The 23,124-nt window shown below is 47.4% G+C and overlaps 1 protein-coding gene across 2 annotated transcripts in view; it reads left to right on the forward strand.

The window, feature by feature from the left end:
- Window positions 1-5,208: 5,208 nt before the first annotated feature.
- CPNE7 (copine 7) overlaps window positions 5,209-23,124 on the forward strand; it is a 142,812-nt gene continuing 124,896 nt past the window's right edge. The window contains exon 1 of one of the 2 annotated variants that reach the window (XM_077288446.1): window positions 5,209-5,414. The gene's annotated coding sequence lies outside the window, so the exon portion shown is untranslated. Of the gene's footprint in view, window positions 5,415-5,770; window positions 5,820-23,124 lie in introns of those variants that run through there. The other variant, XM_077288447.1, reaches the window with a different exon arrangement.

The following is a 23,124-nucleotide window of genomic DNA, read 5'->3' on the forward strand; positions in this document are numbered from 1 at the left end:
CATGGCCCCTGTTGTGGGTCCACACAGCACAGGGCGGAGATCTGCTCCATTCATCATGGGAACGTGGCTGGGTGAGTATATTTATGACAGTGGTGTGAAAGGGGGATGGGGGCTTCTTAGTGTATGAGAGTGTTGCGGGCAATATGGGGCATCATACTATGTGTGTGGGCCATTGTAGCACTATGGGGCATTATACGGTGTGTGGGCCATTGGGCACTATGGGATATCATACTGTGTGTATGGGCCATTGGGCAGTATGGGGCATCAAACTGTGTGTGGGCCATTGGGATATCATACTGTGTGTGGGGGGCATTGGGGCATTATACTGTATGTGGGCCATTGGGGCACGAAGGGGCATCATACTGTGTGTGGGCCATTGGACATTATGTGCCATCATACTGTGTATGGGCCTTTGGGTAGTATAGGGCATCATACTGTGTGTGGGCCATTGGGGCATCATACTGTGTGTGTGGGACTTTGGGGCATCATACTGTGTGTGTGGGCCATTGGGCACTATGGGCCATCATACTGTGTATGGGTCTTTGGGTAGTATAGGGCATCATACTGTGTGTGTGGGGTAGTATAGGGCATCATACTATGTGTGTGGGACATTGGGGCATCATACTGTGTGTGTGGGCCATTGGGCACTATGGGCCATCATACTGTGTATGGGTCTTTGGGTAGTATAGGGCATCATACTGTGTATGGGCCCTTGGGTAGTATAGGGCATCATACTGTGTGTGTGAGGTCCAGTGGGGACATCATACTGTGTGTGAGCTCTGCTAGTGTACGATGCTGCCATCTAGTGGTTGGAGCTGCTGCACATTTTCTGTGAGAAGGGAAGCTGCTCTATAGCCAGAGAGGAGAGGAGCTCAGAATTGCCCCTAATCAAATGTACACTCACCGGCCACTTTATTAGGTACACCATGCTAGTAACGGGTTGGACCCCCTTTTGCCTTCAGAACTGCCTCAATTCTTCGTGGCATAGATTCAACAAGGTGCTGGAAGCATTCCTCAGAGATTTTGGTCCATATTGACATGATGGCATCACACAGTTGCCGCAGATTTGTCGGCTGCACATCCCAAAGATGCTCCATACAAGGCAGGATGGATCCATGCTTTCATGTTGTTTACGCCAAATTCTGACCCTACCATCCGAATGTCGCAGCAGAAATCGAGACTCATCAGACCAAGCAACGTTTACTCAGACCAGCCCTTCTGGCACCAACAACCATGCCACGTACAAAGGCACTCAAATCACCTTTCTTCCCCATACTGATGCTCGGTTTGAACTGCAGGAGATTGTCTTGACCATGTCTACATGCCTAAACGCACTGAGTTGCCGCCATGTGATTGGCTGATTAGAAATTAAGTGTTAACAAGAAGTTGGACAGGTGTACCTAATAAAGTGGCCAGTGAGTGTATATTTGTATGTGTATAGTGAGTGTATATATGCATGACAGTATAGTGTGAGCGTGCATGAATGTAGTATGTGTGTCCTGTATATGTGCACAGTGTACAGGGATGCATTAAATGCAACTTTAGGACCCCTACTGTCCTCGAGGACAATAGGAGTTTCCCCTCCTTCGTTTAGACCAAAAAAAAAACAAGTTAAAGTGACATTTTACGGGGCTGTTCAGCCTCCAGATTTTAGGTTTCTTCTCTAAGTCCCCTCCACAGTTCATAAGATCTGTCACATCACACAGACAGGGAAGGAGGAAACGTCCGACCACTGTGACCCCTCCAACTGAGCCCAAGGTTAGGTCTCTGGAACCCCGAGTGCAGGGTCCCGAACGCAGCGGAGGAGCTCCACCTCCATCTATAAGGAGGTGGCGGGGACCCTTGACTGCCTCCTCTCTCCTTAACACATTGGCCCCTGCGGTACATCTACAGTTGCATTATGTTTTACACTGTTATGCTGTGTATTAATGTGTAATATGATGTCTGTTATGTGACTGCTTTTTGTACTTAATTAGTTTAGGGACAGAAGGGGTTAAGGGAGGTGGTCCCAAAGGTTTAGAGGAGAAGGATTTCCTGTTCTTGGGCAGAGCCTGGGCAGGCTTGCCTGAGGCAGGACGTGTCTCACTGCCCGGTCCAGTTGGACACTAGCTGCCAAGGACTGCCGGGCCGTGAGGACTGGCCCTAGTGTTGGGGGACCGTCCACAGAAGGACTTTCGTGGCTCCCAAACCTGGACATGAGCCGTTGATGCTGAATATCTTGTGGAAGATGCAGGAATCATTACTTCAATGAACATGAGGTAACACGAAGAATAAAGTTTCTAACGTTGGACAGAATCGTGACCTGTGGTGTATCTGAGGACGTGTTTCCAGCGCAGAGAGCAGTCCTGTGCTAGAGGTAACTGACTGCGCTGCAGAACCGGGACTTTATTTGTCTTTCTGTGTGCAAGGGGCTGGGGTGTCCACAGACTGTGCCTTAGTGGACTCGCCCATAACTACCACCCCATGCCACCTTGTTACACATCCAATGTGGGACTGCTGGAGAAAGCCGAGCACTTTAGGTGACATTATTAGACTGGTTTGGGCTGGGGAGAAAGACCCCCAACAATGGGTGACACAATTATATGTAATCCCATCAAGAATCATCCATTACAGCAGTAGTCTGCAACCTCTGACTTTCCAGCTGTTGCAAAACTACAACTCCCAGCATGATCTAAGAGTCGTGAGGGCATGCTTGGAGTTGCAGTTTTGCAGCAGCACCACAAACTGTAGACCACTGTGTTTTGTCCCCATCCCACATGCTATGAACCTGTGGTGAAGACCCCAGGGATGAGAAGAGAGCAAACACTGAGCAGCAATTGCTCCTCCATAGGAAGAATGATGGGAAACCTATATTCCTACATTAACCCCATAAATCCCGCCTCAGCCCCCACTGACACATGCAGCCGTCTCTTCCTATATACACTCACTGGCCACTTTATTAGGTACACCTGTCCAACTTCTTGTTAACACTTAATTTCTAATCAGCCAATCACATGGCGGCAACTCAGTGCATTTAGGCATGTAGACATGGTCAAGACAATCTCCTGCAGTTCAAACCGAGCATCAGTATGGGGAAGAAAGGTGATTTGAGTGCCTTTGAACGTGGCATGGTTGTTGGTGCCAGAAGGGCTGGTCTGAGTATTTCAGAAACTGCTGATCTACTGGGATTTTCGCGCACAACCATCTCTAGGGTTTACAGAGAATGGTCCGAAAAAGAAAAAAAATCCAGTGAGCGGCAGTTCTGTGGGCGGAAATGCCTTGTTGATGCCAGAGGTCAGAGGAGAATGGGTAGACTGGTTCGAGCTGATAGAAAGGCAACAGTGACTCAAATCGCCACCCGTTACAACCAAGGTAGGCCTAAGAGCATCTCTGAACGCATAGTGCGTCGAACTTTGAGGCAGATGGGCTACAGCAGCAGAAGACCACACCGGGTACCACTCCTTTCAGCTAAGAACAGGAAACTGAGGCTACAATTTGTACAAGCTCATCGAAATTGGACAGTAGAAGATTGGAAAAACGTTGCTTGGTCTGATGAGTCTCGATTTCTGCTGCGACATTCGGATGGTAGGGTCAGAATTTGGCGTAAACAACATGAAAGCATGGATCCATCCTGCCTTGTATGGAGCATCTTTGGGATGTGCAGCCGACAAATCTGCGGCAACTGTGTGATGCCATCATGTCAATATGGACCAAAATCTCTGAGGAATGCTTCCAGCACCTTGTTGAATCTATGCCACGAAGAATTGAGGCAGTTCTGAAGGCAAAAGGGGGTCCAACCCGTTACTAGCATGGTGTACCTAATAAAGTGGCCGGTGAGTGTATATATATATATATATATATATATATATATATATATATATACACATATGTATTTTCTTTCTTCAGCAGCGACCCGTTAATTTGCTCTGGAAAGAACCCGAGTCGTTGAAATCAATGCAAATCCACTGAGAGGTAATAAAAGATTAGATTAAATAACCAGATGAGTGAGGAAATAAGGATCGCCTGCACAGCGCAGCGCCGAAAGTGGAGACGCCACGGCAGAACTGTGCCCAATGGGACGGGAATTGTGATGGAGATTTTATCAGGGGCTGGATGAATGATACTCTGGGGGGGGGGGCGCTTTGGGTTTGACCCTTTCATTGCCAAAACGGGGGATGATACATTGACGTGGGCTGTCGCCTATTCTTCTCTAGCTAGTCAAAAGAATAAGGTCATTACCGTACTTAAGTAGCAAATATTCAAAGAAGGATTCAATGTCGAGCTAATAGAAGATTTTTTTTAATTTGCTAAAACCAAAATACCTGTCACTTGCCATAAACATATTTTTTTTACCTGGTGTAAATGCAGCTGTTCTCCTGAATCCGGCGATGTTTTTCTCTTGTTCCTGCACCTCTTCATTCCTGAGATATGGCCCCATATTCCCTGTATATAAATCTAGTTTTTAAGCTGAGTGGGCGTGGTCCTCAAGGACACGCCCATGAGGAGCATTGTGCACTACATCCTCTTAGCAAAGGTAGATTTACATACAGAGAAGAGTGCGCCATATTACAGCACTTTCCCAGCCCCCCAAGGGCAGCGCCCCTCTTGCCCGTAGGTAGTGTCTGGTATTTCAGGTTAGCTCCATTAATCTAATTATACAATTGACTTGCTTCGTGAACATAAAGCAAGCAATTAGAAAGAGAGAACATTATTAGGGAATTGCCCTTCAGGCGATTGCCTAAAACAGAGCTTTCTCAGATAATGTGACGGATGTCGATAGATTAAATCAAACATAATTTACCACTGAAATGTGCAGGATTAGATTAATTACATAAGGGAATTACTATATAAGCAATTGCCCAATGTCTTCTCCAATCTTCTCATAGGGAAGTGTACTTGTTGGATTTACAGGTCCTTGATCCGGTAACCATGTATTGAGTCCTGCAAACCTCGACGTTGTCTTTTCAGATTAGTAGGGCACCGCGACGTTGTGACACCTGCATGTTGTCGTGGGAGGCTATAGGAGTCGTCAGTGATGTTGCAGGAGGTAGGAAGTTTGCAAGAGGTCAAGGGTTTACAATCTGACAACTGGGCCAGGGTCCTGCAAATCTGAGCTAAGAGGAAGGGGAAATTCGCATTACGGAGATATTCTCCCCTATATGCACCTTTCTATAGGTGCTACATTGGCACGAAGCAGTAATATAGCCATGGGCATGAGCATTCAACACTGGGTATAATGAGATGAGGCATGTTGGGGGTGATCAGCTGTGCAGGGAAGCCTGGCAGTGAAAGGGTTAGTGTAGGATAGAGCTCCGTCTATGGGTATACTGCACGAAGTGCAAGCTGTGCAATAGTCTGAGGAATACAGAGCCAGATAGCGAGCACAGATCAGCTCTCGGACCACCACTCCAGCCCAGGAGGCAAGGATACAGCAGGTGAGCAAAAAATGCCCAATCTGGGCACCCTGAGCCCTATTCTTCCAGTGGGCACAGTGTATACTGGGGGGCAGGAGGGGGTATGGACAAAAAAATCTACACTTGGAGGGTTAAAAGACCTTTTTTATGTGCAGAAGACACAAAGAGGAGATTTGAGGTTTCTTCAAAACCACAAGGAAACCAAAAAAAGGAGTCGTTGCTCATGTGAGAGCGGGATTTGCCTGAATTTGGAGAGAAGTGACTTAAGATGTGGGAAGGAGAAGCCTCGGGGTGGGGACTTTGCAGGATGTTATGTGGGGCGAAGAAGTAACGAGTGTGGGGGTTGTATTGTGTCGCTGGGGTTGGAGGCTCCATAGAGATGGGGTGAGGAGGAAAAGCCCTCATTGCTGGAAGGGGAGGAAGGTGGTGAGTGGCAAAATCCTGGGGAGACCTGCAAAGATTTGAGGTGCACATTAGTAACGAGTTTGCACAGGGAGGTGACAGTAAGTGTTGGGGTGCAGAAAGAAAGGTAGGAATAATGGGGGACAGTATGTGATGAGGAATTAAGGGTCATAGGAAGGATGAGAGGTGGTGTACCCCAGGAGGAAGGGAAGATGGAAGAGAAAAGAGAGATGGAGAAAAGTGGAGTGCAGCATGGAGTGGGGGTAAGAAGTAGATATAGCTTAAAGAGGGTGTGTGAGAGATGAGTTAAGAAGTGGGGTTCATCAATAGATGAGGGAGCTAGAAACTGGGGTGCAAACTGAAAAGAGCAAGAGCAGAGTGAGAAGAGGGTTCACACATCATGTCAGATTGGGGGACAGGAGGAAAAGTAGGTGGTAGTGGTAACCGGGGAGAAGGGATAGGGTTATATGTCAGCGCCCCCATGAGCTGAGTGTTATGGGGGTACAGTGGGGTTCAGCATAACGGGAGGATGATAATTGTAATTAGTGGGGTACAGCATGATATCACAGAGGATAATGAAGTGGGGTGCATCGTAAGATTAGGCAGATCTGGAAATTCAGATGCACCATGAGATTAGGGAGATGAGAGTAAGAATTAGTGCTCAGCTTAGGAAGATATGAGAGTAAGAATTGGGGTGCAGATTAGGGAGATGAGAGTAAGAATTGGGGTGCGGCTTAGGGAGAGATGAGAGTAAGAATTGGGGTGCGGCTTAGGGAGATATGAGAGTAAGTATTGGGGTGCGGCTTAGGGAGATATGAGAGTAAGAATTGGTGTGCAGATTAGGGAGATGAGAGTAAGAATTGGGGTGCGGCTTAGGGAGATATGAGAGTAAGAATTGGGGTGCAGCTTATTGAGATGAGAGATTTTAGGTATGGCATGAGTTGTGAGAGATGAATAGATAAGCATTAGATGACGGGGATGAAAGTGGAGGACTGCATGGTGGAATTGTGATTAAAGTGGGGCGCAGAACTGATTGAAAGGTTTGTGAAGAAGGGAAACATACGATGAGAGATTAGGGAAGTGAGCAAGAGCTTGAAACTAAAAAAATGAGGATTAGTGGGGTACAACATGGAAGGAGGGAGATTAGTGAGGTGCAGCATGGGATGAGGGCGAATAGTGAGGTGCAGCATGGGATGAGGGAGATTAGTGGGGTGCAGCATGGGATGAGGGAGATTAGTGGGGTGCAGCATGGGATGAGGGAGATTAGTGGGGTGCAGCATGGGATGATGGAGATTAGTGGGGTGCAGCATGGGATGAGGTGGATTTGTGGGTTGCAGCACGGGATGACGGAGATTAGTGGGGTGCAGCATGGGATGAGGGAGATTAGTGGGGTGCAGCACGGGATGAAGGAGATTAGTGGGGTGCAGCACGGGATGAAGGAGATTAGTGGGGTGCAGCACGGGATGAAGGAGATTAGTGGGGTGCAGCACGGGATGAAGGAGATTAGTGGGGTGCAGCACGAGATGAGGGAGATTAGTGGGGTGCAGCACGGGATGAAGGAGATTAGTGGGGTGCAGCACGGGATGAAGGAGATTAGTGGGGTGCAGCACGAGATGAGGGAGATTAGTGAGATGCAGCACGGGATGAATGAGATTAGTGGGGTGCAGGATGGGATGAGGGCGATTAGTGGGGTGCAGCACGGGATGACGGAGATTAGTGGGGTGCAGCATGGGATGAGGGAGATAGTGAGGTGCAGCATGGGATGAGGGAGATTAGTGGGGTGCAGCACGAGATGAAGGAGATTAGTGGGGTGCAGCACGGGATGAAGGAAATTAGTGGGGTGCAGCACGAGATGAGGGAGATTAGTGAGGTGCAGCACGGGATGAGGGCGATTAGTGAGGTGCAGCATGGGATGAGGGCGATTAGTGAGGTGCAGCATGGGATGAGGGCGATTAGTGGGGTGCAGCATGGGATGAGGGAGATTAGTGGGGTGCAGCATGAGATGAGGGAGATTAGTGGGGTCCAACATGGAAGGAGATAGATTAGTGGGGTGCAGCATGGGATGAGGGAGATTAGTGGGGTGCAGCATGGAAGGACGGAGATTAGTGGGGTTCAACATGGAAGGAGATAGATTAGTGGGGTGCAGCATGGGAGGAGAGAGATTTTTGGGGTGCAGCATGGAAGGAGAGAGATTAGTGGGGTGCAGCATGGGATTAGGGAGATTAGTGGGGTGTGGCATGGGATGAGGTGGATTAGGGGGGTGCAGCACGGGATGAGGGAGATTAGTGGGGTGCAGCACGGGATGGGGATAACATGACATAGTGGAGAGTAGTGGAGCACAGCTAAACTGAGAGGGTAGATACAATGTGGATTAGATGAGACACAAAGAAGACCAGTAGAATGAAATTTGGGGTACAGCATAAGTCGGAAGTAGCAACTGGGGTACATCATAAGTCTAGGGGGTATGGAGTATTTTATAGGGATCATGGTAGAAAAGGAGAACCGCAGAGAAGCGGGGTCCTGTGGGGGCTGAATATGAGCTGCCGTTACTAACATTTCGGGGTACATTGTGCTAGAGGGTAACAGTAATATAGTGGGGTGTGCAGAATAGAGAAGGAAGCTTTATGTGACTGAAAATGTAAGTAATTTATAGGGGTGCAAGTGACGGATGTGGTGCAGTATAATCTCAAGGCTTCAAATAACCCCTGAGTGACAGACTTATATGCGACTCCACCTTACATACATGTACACACGTGACATTAAGGCGAATAGCACATACAGTAATGTGGGGTACACTTCTTGGGGGCTCAGCTGGGATATAAGGTGTTTATAACTTAAATGTTCAGATCTGACGGTGACTCATTGATACTTTGTTCTAATAGCTTGCATGACTCAGAGAACAAAGTACTGAAAGCGAAGCACCAAGTTATATCACTTCTGTACATGTCCCCGTGTTATATCGCATCTTTACATGTCCCACATGTTATATCACATCTGTACATGTCCCCGTGTTATATCACTTCTGTACATGTCCCCCGTGTTATATCGCTTCTGTACATGTCCCACATGTTATATCACATCTGTACATGTCCCCGTGTTATATCCCTTCTGTACATGTCCCGGTGTTATATCACATCTGTATATGTCCCCCGTGTTATATCACATCTGTACATGTCTCCCGTGTTATATCACATCTGTACATGTCCCCCGTGTTATATCGCATCTGTACATGTCCCCCGTGTTATATCGCATCTGTACATGTCTCCCGTGTTATCACATCTGTACATGTCCCCGTGTTATATCACATCTGTACATGTCTCCCGTGTTATATCACATCTGTACATGTCCCCGTGTTGTATCACATCTGTACAGGGTGTTGTATCACATCTGTACATGTCCCCGTGTTATATCACATCTGTATATGTCCCCCATGTTGTATCACATCTGTACATGTCCCCCGTGTTATATTGCATCTGTACATGTCTCCCGTGTTATCACATCTGTATATGTCCCCGTGTTATATCACATCTGTACATGTCCCCCGTGTTGTATCACATCTGTACATGTCTCCCGTGTTATATCACATCTGTACATGTCCCCCGTGTTGTATCACATCTGTACATGTCCCCCGTGTTGTATCTCATCTGTACATGTCCCCGTGTTATATCACATCTGTATATGTCCCCCATGTTCTATCACATCTGTATGTGACCCCCATGTTATACATATCTGTACATGTCCCCTGTGTTATATCACATCTGTACGTGTCCCCCATGTTATATCACTTCTGTACGTGTTCCCCGTGTTATCTCGCATCTGTACATGTCTCCTGGGTCTTTATCCACGTGTTTCTCATGTTTTGCGGCTTTGTTTCTGTCCCCTGTGTGATGTTTGTTTTTTACCGGTCTTCTATTTATTATATAAGACATCTCTGTGTTGTATATTTTCTTTTTTATTTCTCTTCTGTTGTATATTTCCAAGTGTGATATATTTGTATTTACTTATGCATTTATATCAGTTTTTTGTTGCTGGTGTCTCCCAGCTGCTGTCCATGTCTGCATGTTCTACGTGATATATCCTCTTTACGGTATTTTATATCTGTTGTATATTTCTTCACAGATCTCACCGTGTGTGAACTGTGACATCAGTTTTGCCTGTTTTTCTTGTCTTTTCCCTTTATGAAGCATACATACCATACCTACCTCCTGCTGTCATTTTCATCCTCACTCCATGTTCCTTGATAACTACATTCGGTCCTCATGTCAGAATTGTTCTACGCTGGGAAAATGGTGTTTTCTTATAAAATGACAAAAAAGTGATGTTCAGCATATGAGGGGGTGAAAGAATACAACAAATAAACCTCCCTGGATCTAACCTTACTCCACCAAAATACTCATATAATATGAGTATACAGATCCATCCATCCCCACAGATAACACAATGATAACTCTGAGGAGGGATAATGTAATAGATGTTTCCTGCAGTCCCATGTAAAACTAATATCACCACCATGCAGTGACCATATTGTCGTAGATACCAGTTATACAGTTCCCTTTGACCCTATATGTGTATATTGCACAGATATATCTAGTGACCCGCCAGTGATTATTTTCTCTTTTTTGCTTCGTTCAGCCCAGGCCACCATGACAATGTCTTCCATCCGCTACTTGTCTCTGCATAATGTAACACACAGACATCTTTGGGCAATCTTTTTTTTACAGCACCCACCTCTACACAAACTCCATAGTGCTGTAACCATCCAGCTGCCCCAGGCAATAATAATGCCCCACTGTGTCCTAAACAATAATACTATACCCTACAGTAATAGTTCCACCCAATAGTAATGGTGCCTCCACATAATAGTGCCCCCTCTGTCCCTCTGCATGATAATAAAGTCCTCTCTGTACCTCCACATGATAATGGTGCCCCCTCTGTGCTTCCACATGATAATAGTGCCCCCTCTGTGCCTCCACATGATAACAGTGCCCCCTCTGTGCCTCCACATGATAATAGTGCCCCCTCTGTCCCTCTACATGATAATAATGTCCTCTCTGTACCTCCACATGATACATATCCTCTCTGTGCCTCCATATAATAGTGCCCTCTCTGTGGCTCCACATGATAATGGTGCCCCCTCAGTGACTCCACATGATAATGGTGCCCCCTCTGTGACTCCACATGATAATAATGTCCTATCTGTGCCTCCACATAATACGTATCCTCTCTGTGCCTCCATATAATAGTGTCCCTTCTGTGTCTCCATATGATAATAGTGCCTCCTCTGTGTCTCCATATAATTGCCTCCACATGATAATGGTGCCCCCTCTGTGCCTCCACATGATAATAGTGCCCCCTCTGTGCCTCCACATGACATTAATGCCCCCTCTGTGACTCCACATGATACATATCCTCTCTGTGCCTCCATATAATAGTGCCCCCTCTGTGGCTCCACATGATAATGGTGCCCCCTCTGTGACTCCACATGATAATGGTGCTCCCTCTGTGCCTCCACATGATAATAATGCCCCCTCTGTGACTCCACATGATAATGGTGCCCCCTCTGTGCCTCCACATGATAATAATGTCCTATCTGTGCCTCCACATAATACGTATCCTCTCTGTGCCTCCATATAATAGTGTCCCTTTGTGCCTCCACATGACATGTATCCTCTCTGTTCCTCCATATAATAGTGTCCCTTCTGTGCCTTCACATGATAATAGTGCCCCCTCTGTGACTCCACATGATATTAGTGTCCCATCTGTGACTCCATATGATAATAGTGCTCCCTCTGTGCCTCCACATGATAATAATGCCCCCTCTGTGACTCCACATGATAACGGTGCCCCCTCTGTGCCTCCACATGATAATAGTGCCCCTTCTATGTATCCATATGATAATAGTGCCCCCCTCTGCACTTCCACGTGAAAATAGTGCCCCCTCTGTCTCCACATTCTAATAGTCCCCCTTATGTGCCTCCATATGATAATAGTGCCCCCTCTGTGAATCCACATGATATTAGTGTCCCATCTGTGACTCCACATGTTAATAGTGCCCCTTATGTGCCTCCACATGATAATAGTGCCCCCTCTGTGCCTCCATATGATAATGGTGCCCCCTCTGTGCCTCCACATGATAATAATGTCCCCTCTGTGACTCCATATGATACTGGTGCACCCTCTGTGTCTCCACATTTAATTGTGCCCCATCTGTGCCTCCACATGATAATAGTGCCCCCTCTGTGACTCCACATGATATTATTCTCCCATCTGTGACTCCACATGATAATAGTGCCCCCTCTGTGCCTCCATATGATAATAGTGCCCCCTCTGTGACTCCACATGATATTAGTGTCCCATCTGTGACTCCACATGAAAATAGTGCCCCTTCTATGTCTCCATATGATAATAGTGCCCCCCCCTCTGTGCTTCCACATGAAAATAGTGCCCCCTCTGTCTGCACATTCTATTAGTGCCCTTATGTGCCTCCACATGATAATAGTGCCCCCTCTGTGAATCCATATTATAATAGTGCCCCCTCTGTGACTCCATATGATATTAGTGTCCCATCTGTGACTCCACATGATAATGGTGCCCCCTCTGTGCCTCCACATGATAATAGTGCCCCCTATGTGCTTCCACATGATAATGGTGCACCCTCTGTGCCTCCATATGATAATAGTGCCCCCTCTGTGACTCCACATGATATTAGTGTCCCATCTGTGACTCCATGTGATAATAGTGCCCCCTCTGTGGCTCAACATGATAATAATGCCCCCTCTGTGACTCCACATGATAATGGTGCCCCCTCTGTGCCTCCACATGATAATAATGTCCCCTCTGTGACTCCATATGATACTGGTGCACCCTCTGTGTCTTTACATTTAATTGTGCCCCATCTGTGCCTCCACATGATAATAGTGCCCCCTCTGTGCCACCACATGATAATAGTGCCCCCTCTGTGACTCCTCATGATATTATTCTCCCATCTGTGACTCCACATGATAATAGTGCCCCTTCTATGTTTCTATATGATAATAGTGCCCCCCTCTGTGCTTCCACATGAAAATAATGCCCCCTCTGTCTCCACATTCTAATAGTGCCCTTATGTGCCTCCACATGATAATAGTGCCCCCTCTGTCCCTCTACATGATAATAATGTCCTCTCTGTACCTCCACATGATACATATCCTCTCTGTGCCTCCATATAATAGTGTCCTCTCTGTGGCTCCACATGATAATGGTGCCCCCTCTGTGACTCCACATGATAATAGTGCCCCCTCTGTGACTCCACATGATAATGGTGCCCCCTCTGTGACTCCACATGATAATAATGTCCTATCTGTGCCTCCACATAATACGTATCCTCTCTGTGCCTCCATATAATAGTGTCCCTTCTGTGTCTCCATATGGTAATAGTGCCTCCTCTGTGTCTCCATATAATTGCCTCCACATGATAATGGTGCCCCCTCTGTGCCTCCACATGATAATAGTGCCCCCTCTGTGCCTCCACATGACATTAATGCCCCATCTGTGACTCCACATGATACATATCCTCTCTGTGCCTCCATATAATAGTGCCCCCTCTGTGGCTCCACATGATAATGGTGCCCCCTCTGTGACTCCACATGATAATGGTGCCCCCTCTGTGCCTCCACATGATAATAATGCCCCCTCTGTGACTCCACATGATAATGGTGCCCCCTCTGTGCCTCCACATGATAATAATGTCCTATCTGTGCCTCCACATAATACGTATCCTCTCTGTGCCTCCATATAATAGTGTCCCTTTGTGCCTCCACATGACATGTATCCTCTCTGTTCCTCCATATAATCGTGTCCCTTCTGTGCCTTCACATGATAATAGTGCCCCCTCTGTGACTCCACATGATATTAGTGTCCCATCTGTGACTTCATATGATAATAGTGCCCCCTCTGTGCCTCCACATGATAATAATGCCCCCTCTGTGACTCCACATGATAACGGTGCCCCCTCTGTGCCTCCACATGATAATAATGTCCCTTCTGTGACTCGACATGATAATAGTGCCCACTCTGTGCCTCCACATGTTAATAGTATCCTCTCTGTGCCTCCACATGATAATAATGTCCACTCTGTGACTCCTTATGATAATGGTGCCCACTCTGTGTCTCCACATTTAATTGTGCCCCCTCTGTGCCTCCACATGGTAATAGTACCCCCTCTGTGCCTCCACATAATAGTGCCCCCTCTGTGCCACCACATGATATTATTGTCGCATCTGTGACTCCACATGATAATAGTGCCCCTTCTATGTATCCATATGATAATAGTGCCCCCCTCTGCACTTCCACGTGAAAATAGTGCCCCCTCTGTCTCAACATTCTAATAGTGCCCCTTATGTGCCTCCATATGATAATAGTGCCCCCTCTGTGAATCCACATGATATTAGTGTCCCATCTGTGACTCCATATGATAATAGTGCCCCCTCTGTGCCTCCACATGATAATATTGCCCCCTCTGTGACTCCACATGATAATGGTGCCCCCTCTGTGCCTCCACATGATAATAATGTCCCCTCTGTGACTCCATATGATACTGGTGCACCCTCTGTGTCTCCACATTTAATTGTGCCCCATCTGTGCCTCCACATGATAATAGTGCCCCCTCTGTGCCACCACATGATAATAGTGCCCCCTCTGTGACTCCACATGATATTATTCTCCCATCTGTGACTCCACATGATAATAGTGCCCCTTCTATGTCTCTATATGATAATAGTGCACCCCTCTGTGCTTCCACATGAAAATAATGCCCCCTCTGTCTCCACATTCTAATAGTGCCCTTATGTGCCTCCACATGATAATAGTGCCCCCTCTGTGACTCCACATGATATTAGTGTCCCATCTGTGACTCCACATGATAATGTTCCCCCCTCTGTGCCTCCACATGTTAATAGTGCCCCTTATGTGCCTCCACATGATAATAGTGCCCCTCTGCGCCTCCACATGATAATGGTGCTCCCTCTGTGCCTCCATATGATAATAGTGCCCCCTCTGTGGCTCAACATGATAATAATGCCCCCTCTGTGACTCCACATGATAATGGTGCCCCCCTCTGTGCCTCCACATGATAATAATGTCCCCTCTGACTCCATATGATAATGGTGCCCCCTTTGTGTCTCCACATTTAATTGAGCCCCATATGTGCCTCCACATGATAATAGTGCCCCCTCTGTGACTCCACATGATAATAGTGCCCCCTCTGTGACTCCACATGATATTATTCTCCCATCTGTGACTCCACATGATATTATTCTCCCATCTGTGACTCCACATGATAGTAGTGCTCCTTCTATGTTTCCATATGATAATAGTGCCCCCCTCTGTGCTTCCACATGAAAATAGTGCCCCTTCTGTCTCCACATTCTAATAGTGCCCCCTCACATGATAATAGTGCCCCCTCTGTGAATCCACATGATAACGGTGCCCCCTCTGTGCCTCCACATGTTAATAGTGCTCCTTACATGCCTCCATATGATAAAAGTGCCCCTCTGTGCCTCCACATGATAATAATGGCCCCTCTGTAACTGCATACGATAATAGTGCCCCCTCTGTCCCTCCAAATGATAATAATGTCTTCTCTGTGCCTCCATGTAATAGTGCCCTTCTGTGCCTCCACATGATAATAGTGCCCCCTCTGTGTCTCCACATGATAATAATGCCTCCTCATGATGCATATCCTCTCTGTGCCTACATATAATAGCATCCCCTCTGTGCCTCCATATAATAGTGCCCCTCTGTGGCTCCACATGATAATGGTGCCCCCTTTGTGACTCCACATGATATTATTGCCCCCTCTGTCACTCCACATGATAATAATGCCCCTTCTGTTCCTCCACATAATAGTGTCCCCTCTGTGCATCCATATGACATATCCTCTCTGTGCTTACATATAATAGTGCCCCCTCTGTGCCTCCACATGATACCAGTGCCTCTTTTGTGAGTCTTATTATAATAGTGTCCCTCTTTATTCTAGTAAACGTGCTCCTACATAATATTAAAATTATCCTTTGTGCCCCAACACAGTAACGTAAGACATTTGTGCCTCTGGAGAATATAAAGTGTCTCCCCACTATAATATTCCTTATTTGTGTCCCAACCTATTAATAATAGAGCCCCTATGTAGCAATGTACCACCACACAAAAATGTCCTTCATTTGTGCCCCCCTAAAACTTTATTGTCCTCCTTCCTGTCCCGTGACCCATCTGTGCCAAGAAAAAAACAAAATAAAGTTAATTTTGCTTCGGCGAACTGCCTGAATGAGCGGTGACGCTGTCCTCCTCCTGGTACTGGCGTTGAGCTGGAGTGACGCCATTGCGCTGTCTGACATCCTCTGGCGCTCCGGACTTCTGTAGTCATATGGCTGTCTGCTGCGCCATAGGTTTTCTGAAGACATGGGTGCAAGTCGTTTGCTGTACTCATCCAGCTCCTCCGGGGGTCCACCAGGTTTCCCTTATTTCCGGAAACCCACGCGTTTCTGGACAGTAATTGAATTTAGCCCTTAACCATTCTCTTGTGCAGTTCTTCAGCTGCCCTTGTTCCTTGCATGGACATCTTCCACCTTCCCTGCTGTTCACACATCTTCACACCTCGTTCTGGTACATAAAAGTGTAGCGCCCCCACTGCCGCAGGGCCGAGGGGTACCCGGTACCGGGCCTCTGAGTCTCTGCTCTGGGGTTGTCACGGTGGCTAGACCCGGTCCGTGACCCTGCTGAGGGGCGTACAGTGTTATGATCCCAATGGCAGAGGATCTCTGATATTCCGGCAAGATAGCAAAAATATAAATACTGCTCTAGGGAGGTGGAAACTGGACTAACCGCATACCTGATCCTGACACAAACAACTAAAAGTAGCCGGTGAACGTGCCTACGTTGTTTCTAGACGTCTCGAGCCAGCCGGAGAACTGACTACAGCTAGAGGGAAAAAATAAGACCTCGCTTGCCTCCAGAGAAATTGAACCCCAAAGATATAGAAAGCCCCCAACAAATAATAACGGTGAGGCAAGAGGAAAACGCAAACGTAGAGATGAACTAGATTCAGCAAAGTGAGGCCCAATAGTCTAGATAGCAGAAAATAGATAGTGGACTATGCGGTTAGCAGAAAACCCTACAAAACATCCACGCTGAACATTCAAGAACCCCCACACCGACTGACGGTGTGGAGGGAGAATATCAGCCCCCTAGAGCTTCCAGCGAGTCAAAAATCAAATGTAAAGCAAGCTGGACAAAAACACTGAATAATGCAAACGATCCAAATTGTACAAAACAGACTTAGCTTTTCTTGCATGAGGCAGACTGAAAGGAATCCGGAGGAGACCAAATACGTCTGGATACAACGATGCCAGGCAAGAGACTGAGTCCAGAGGAGACTCAAATAGGAAACCCCTTCTGCTTAACGACACAGCTGGAGCTCAGGCCTGCAACAAGACATACCTAACACAATACCGTTAGTGACCACCAGAGGGAGCCCAGAAACACAGTTCGAAACAGTACCCCCCCCCTTGAGGAGGGGTCACCGAACCCTCACCAAGACCCCCAGGGCGATCAGGATGAGCAGCGTGAAAGGCATGAACCAAATCAGCCGCATGAATATCAGAGGTGACAACCCAGGAATTAACTCAGAAATTGAACCTCAGAAATGAACCTCAGAAATAACTCTGTTGGTCCATCCATCAGGGACAAACAATCTCTCTGGTGGACAACGATCAGGCCTATCAGCCTGAAATTTTTGCAGCCCTCGTCGCAAATCTGGGGAAATGGCAGACAAAATTACTCCCTCTCTGAGAATACCAGCCGGCTCAGAGACTCCCGGAGAATCAGGCACAAAACTCCTAGAAAGTGCATCAGCCTTCACGTTCTTCGAACCAGGCAGGTACGAGACCACAAAGTCAAAACGGGAGAAAAACAACGACCAACGGGCCTGTATAGGATTCAGGCGCTTGGCAGACTCGAGGTAAATCAGATTTTTATGATCAGTCAAGACCACCACACGATGTCTAGCTCCCTCGAGCCAATGTCGCCACTCCTCAAATGCCCACTTCATGGCCAACAACTCCCGATTACCAACATCGTAGTTCCGCTCAGCAGGCGAAAATTTCCTTGAAAAGAAGGCGCATGGCTTCATCACGGAGCCATCAGAACTTTTTTGCGACAAAACAGCCCCTGCACCAATTTCAGAAGCATCAACTTCAACCTGGAAGGGAAGAGAGACATCCGGCTGGCACAAGACTGGCGCTGAAGTAAACCGACGCTTCAGCTCCCGAAAGGCCTCCACGGCCGCAGTAGACCAATTCGCAACATCAGAACCCTTCTTGGTCATATCCGTCAAAGGTTTAACCACGCTGGAGAAATTAGCGATAAAACGACGGTAAAAATTAGCAAAGCCCAAGAACTTCTGCAGGCTCTTAACAGACGTGGGCTGAGTCCAGTCATGAATGGCACGGACCTTAACTGGGTCCATCTCCACAGTAGAAGGAGAAAAAATAAAACCCAAAAAAGAAACCTTCTGTACCCCAAAGATACATTTTGAACCCTTCACAAATAGAGCATTCTCCCGCAAAACCTGAAACACCATCCTGACCTGGTTCACATGGGACTCCCAATCATCAGAAAAAAACCAAAATATCATCCAGATAAATAATCATAAATTTATCCAGATATTTCCGGAAGATGTCATGCATGAAGGACTGAAACACAGAAGGAGCATTAGATAATCCGAAAGGCATCACCAGGTACTCAAAATGACCCTCAGGCGTATTAAATGCCGTTTTCCATTCATCTCCCTGCTTTATGCGCACAAGGTTATACGCACCACGAAGATCTATCTTGGTGAACCAACTGGATCCCTTAATCCGAGCAAACAAATCAGACAACAATGGCAAAGGATACTGAAATTTAACAGTGATCTTATTCAGAAGACGATAATCAATACAAGGTCTCAGAGACCCGTCTTTCTTGCCCACAAAAAAGAATCCTGCACCAAGAGGGGACGAGGATGGGCGAATATGTCCCTTCTCCAAAGACTCCTTTATATAACTCCGCATCGCGGCATGCTCTGGCACAGATAAATTAAAGAGTCGTCCCTTAGGAAACTTACTACCAGGAATCAAATCTATAGCACAATCACAGTCCCTATGAGGAGGAAGGGCACTGGACCTGGCCTCATTAAATACATCCTGAAAGTCTGACAAAAACTCAGGGATCTCAGAAGGAGTAGAAGAAGCAATAGACACCAATGGAGAATCGCCATGAATCCCCTGACACCCCCAACTAGACACAGTCATAGCTTTCCAATCTAAAACTGGATTATGGGCCTGTAACCATGGCAGACCCAAAACGACAACATCATGCATTTTATGCAGTACCAAAGAACGAATCACCTCCTGATGTACAGGAGTCATGCACATGGTCACCTGCGTCCAATACTGAGGTTTATTCTCTGCCAATGGCGTAGAATCAATTCCTCTAAGAGGAATAGGATTTTCCAAAGGCTCCAGGACAAAACCGCAGCGCTTGGCAAACGACAAATCCATCAGACTTAAAGCAGCACCAGAATCCACAAAAGCCATAACTGAGTAAGAAGATAATGAACAAATTAAAGTCACAGACAAAATAAACTTAGGCTGAAAAGTACCAATGGCGACAGGATTAACTTTTTTCTTTAAACGTCTAGAGCAGAGGTCCCCAACCGCCGGTCCGCGGGCCAGGACCGGGCCGTTGGGGTTTTTCAGCCGGTCCGCGGCGCCGCTGACAGCTACCGTATATACTCGAGTATAAGCCGAGATTTTCAGCCCAAATTTTTGGGCTGAAAGTGCCCCCTCGGCTTATACTCGAGTCACGGTCGGCGGTGGGGTCGGCGGGTGAGGGGGAGAGGGCGCTGAGGCATACTTACCTAGTCCCGGCGATCCTGACGCTCCCCCTGCCCGTCCCACGGTCTCCGGGTGCAGCAGCTCTTCCCCTGTTCAGCGGTCACGTGGGACCGCTCATTAGAGAAATGAATAGGCGGCTCCACCTCCCATAGGGGCGGAGCCGCCTATTCATTTCTCTAATGAAGTGGTGCCGGTGACCGCTGACAGAGGAAGAGGCTGCGGCACCGAAGACCAGCTGTCCGGGGGAAGGAGCGGGACGCCGGGAGCAGGTAAGTATGTAATATTCACCTGCCCTCGTTCCACACGCCGGGCGTCGCGCCATCTTCCCGGCGTCTCTCCACACTGACTGTTCAGGTCAGAGGGCGCGATGACGCATATAGTGTGCGCGCCGCCCTCTGCCTGATCAGTCAGTGCGGAGAGACGCCGGGAAGATGGCGCCGAGGAGCTGCAAGCAAGAGAGGTGAGTATGTGTTTTATTATTTTTATTGCAGCAGCAGCACAGCTATGGGGCAATAATGAATGGTGCAGAGCACTATATGGCACAGCTATGGGGCAATAATGGTGCAGAGCACTGTATGGCACAGCTATGGGGCAATAATGGTGCAGAGCACTATATGGCACAGCTATGGGGCAATAATGGTGCAGAGCACTGTATGGCACAGCTATGGGGCAATAATGGTGCAGAGCACTATATGGCACAGCTATGGGGCAATAATGGTGCAGAGCACTATATGGCACAGCTATGGGGCAATTATGAACGGTGCAGAGCACTATATGGCACAGCTATGGGGCAATAATAAACGGTGCAGAGCACTGTATGGCACAGCTATGGGGCAATAATGGTGCAGAGCACTGTATGGCACAGCCATGGGGCAATAATGGTGCAGAGCACTGTATGGCACAGCTATGGGGCAATAATGGTGCAGAGCACTATATGGCACAGCTATGGGGCAATAATGGTTCAGAGCACTATATGGCACAGCTATGGGGCAATAATGGTGCAGAGCACTGTATGGCACAGCCATGGGGCAATAATGGTGCAGAGCACTGTATGGCAGAGCACTGTATGGCAGAGCTATGGGGCAATAATGGTGCAGAGCACTGTATGGCACAGCTATGGGGCAATAATGGTGCAGAGCACTATATGGCACAGCTATGGGGCAATTATGAACGGTGCAGAGCACTATATGGCACAGCTATGGGGCAATTATGAACGGTGCAGAGCACTGTATGGCACAGCTATGGGGCAATAATGGTGCAGAGCACTATATGGCACAGCTATGGGGCAATAATGGTGCAGAGCACCAGGGAAACAAGCATGGTGCTCCCACTCATTCTGAACCTATGGTAAGTTGAATCACATTCTCATTATAAATGTCATAATTATATGATAAGTATGCACTAAGCTCCATCCCTCCATAACCCCACCCCCATATGACCAAAGCCCCGCCCCTGCCCCACCCCCACCGGGCCATGGAAAACTGGTCTTGCTTAAAGCCGGTCCCTGGTGCAAAAAAGGTTGGGGACCTCTGGTCTAGAGCATGCTGAGATAACATGTGTTGAATCACCACAGTAGAAACACAACCCATTTTGACGTCTATGATTTTGTCGCTCGGCTCTGGTCAGAATTCTGTCACATTGCATAGAATCAGGTGACCGTTCAGACAGCACCGCCAAAGGATTATCAGATTTGCGCTCCCGCAAATGAACGGTGCAGAGCACTATATGGCACAGCTATGGGGCAATTATGAACGGTGCAGAGCACTGTATGGCACAGCTATGGGGCAATAATGGTGCAGAGCACTATATGGCACAGCTATGGGGCAATAATGGTGCAGAGCACCAGGGAAACAAGCATGGTGCTCCCACTCATTCTGAACCTATGGTAAGTTGAATCACATTCTCATTATAAATGTCATAATTATATGATAAGTATGCACTAAGCTCCATCCCTCCATAACCCCACCCCCATATGACCAAAGCCCCGCCCCTGCCCCACCCCCACCGGGCCATGGAAAACTGGTCTTGCTTAAAGTCGGTCCCTGGTGCAAAAAAGGTTGGGGACCTCTGGTCTAGAGCATGCTGAGATAACATGTGTTGAATCACCACAGTAGAAACACAACCCATTTTGACGTCTATGATTTTGTCGCTCGGCTCTGGTCAGAATTCTGTCACATTGCATAGAATCAGGTGACCGTTCAGACAGCACCGCCAAAGGATTATCAGATTTGCGCTCCCGCAAATGTCGATCAATTTGAATGGCTAGAGCCATTGAATCATTTAGACCTGTAGGGATAGGAAACCCCACCATCACATCTTTAATGGCTTTAGAAAGACTATTTCTGAAATTTGCGGCCAGTGCACACTCATTCCATTGAGTAAGCACGGACCATTTCCGAAATTTTTGGCAATATACCTCAGCTTCGTCCTGACCCTGAGAGATAACCAGCAACATTTTTTCAGCCTGATTTTCAAGATTAGGCTCCTCATAAAGCAAACCAAGTGCCAGAAAAAACGCATCAACATTCACCAATGCAGGATCTCCTGGCGCCAGAGAGAAGGCCCAATCCTGAGGGTCGCCGCGCAAGAAGGAAATAACAATCTTAACTTGCTGAGCGGAATCACCAGAGGAACGAGGTTTCAGAGACAGAAACAATTTACAATTATTCCTAAAATTCAGGAATTTAGATCTATCTCCAAAAAACGGCTCAGGAATAGGTATTTTTGGTTCAGACATAGGGCTATGGATAACAAAATCCTGAATGCTTTGCACCCTAGCAGCAAGCTGATCCACACTAGAAGTCAGAGTCTGGACATTCAAATCTGCAGCAGAGTTTCAGCCACTCAGAGAAAAAGGGGATGGAAGAAGCTAGGCAAACTGCAGCAAAAAAAACCAAAAAACCTCAGAACTTCTTTTTAATCCCGCTTCTGCGATGCATTAAACATTTTCTTTTGGCCTGGCATTCTGTTATGATCCCAATGGCAGAGGATCTCTGATATTCCGGCAAGATAGCAAAAATATAAATACTGCTCTAGGGAGGTGGAAACTGGACTAACCGCATACCTGATCCTGACACAAACAACTAAAAGTAGCCGGTGAACGTGCCTACGTTGTTTCTAGACGTCTCGAGCCAGCCGGAGAACTGACTACCCCTAGAGGGAAAAAATAAGACCTCGCTTGCCTCCAGAGAAATTGAACCCCAAAGATATAGAAAGCCCCCAACAAATAATAACGGTGAGGCAAGAGGAAAACACAAACGTAGAGATGAACTAGATTCAGCAAAGTGAGGCCCAATAGTCTAGATAGCAGAAAATAGATAGTGGACTATGCGGTTAGCAGAAAACCCTACAAAACATCCACGCTGAACATTCAAGAACCCCCACACCGACTGACGGTGTGGAGGGAGAATATCAGCCCCCTA

This window comes from Ranitomeya variabilis, chromosome 2, assembly GCF_051348905.1.
Source record: "Ranitomeya variabilis isolate aRanVar5 chromosome 2, aRanVar5.hap1, whole genome shotgun sequence".
Lineage (NCBI taxonomy): Eukaryota > Metazoa > Chordata > Amphibia > Anura > Dendrobatidae > Ranitomeya > Ranitomeya variabilis.